This window comes from Nanorana parkeri, unplaced genomic scaffold (genome assembly GCF_000935625.1).
Source record: "Nanorana parkeri isolate BGI_ZX_2015 unplaced genomic scaffold, ASM93562v1 scaffold800, whole genome shotgun sequence".
Classification (NCBI taxonomy): domain Eukaryota; kingdom Metazoa; phylum Chordata; class Amphibia; order Anura; family Dicroglossidae; genus Nanorana; species Nanorana parkeri.
In genome coordinates, this window is record NW_017307068.1 from 682,017 (window position 1) to 683,082 (window position 1,066).

The 1,066-nt window shown below is 36.1% G+C and overlaps 1 protein-coding gene across 1 annotated transcript in view; it reads left to right on the forward strand.

Annotated features, from left to right (window-relative positions):
- The window catches only part of CORIN (corin, serine peptidase), a 182,118-nt gene that overhangs the window by 175,398 nt on the left and 5,654 nt on the right, over positions 1-1,066 (forward strand). The window lies entirely within an intron of this gene.

The following is a 1,066-nucleotide window of genomic DNA, read 5'->3' on the forward strand; positions in this document are numbered from 1 at the left end:
ATATACACAGAGAAAGAGAGGGGGAGGGCTGGATCTTTTGTTTCAATTGTCACCGAGGCAGTAGAAAATCCAACATTTTGACTTGTCATCAAAGCCAGAGGTGACAAAAAGTCCTTCAATGGTGACACCTGGTAACTATCTAAGATATGAATTCTGTTCACTTAATGCAGAACTCCAGGCCACGCACTGATTTGAATTGTTATGTATCAAAGTCAAATAAATGTGAAGTGATCTTGAAATAATTTGCTGATTTCTATTAATATGCTTAACAGCATTCACCAGGGCTCTTTTCCCATCAGAAATCCTTATAGCATATGTTATCCAGAAAACATGACTTATTGAATCATCCACAGTAACAAAAATTGAAGTACACAGATCTTGAAGCCTAACCCCACTGTCCTGGAAAAATTGATACTGGGCATAGAGAGAATCGCCTTTGTATATGTGATTTCTCTATACATTATGTTCAGATATAAGATACATTGCACAGAGTAGTAAATGTTCAGATTTTTCTTGTTATGATGGAAAAACGATGGAAATTGTGAAAAATGCTGTCAGCTTTGTGACTATTCCATAGTAATATGTTAATAACTGAAGACATGTGTGTCTACAGTACACCCTGACATGAGCATGAGTGAGCCAGCTGCCTCATGTGGTAATGTTTGCTGGTATAAAGCTGAATCATATCATAAGTTCCCCATTATGACTTGTATATTACTTTATGTTATGACTGTATATTAGCAAGAAAATCCCTATCTGTGCAACCCTCTGATTTCGTTTTACTTTAATACTATAGCATGACTTTCCCTAACCTTGTTGCTAAGCCCTGCAAATTGACTCTCCACAATCTAATGAAACTGCCACCGCAGCATATAAGTACATTTTTATTGAGCACAAGGATGGTACTTGGTGGAAGCCAGGTATGTTGGGATCCAATAACAGAGTGAAATGAAATCAGAAAAGGGGCACAGAAGAGGTTTATATATCTCATATTGGTAATAGCAGAAATATTGATGTGTCTGCTTCCAAGAAATAATTTGTACTTTTTAATACTTTACTTTTTAAA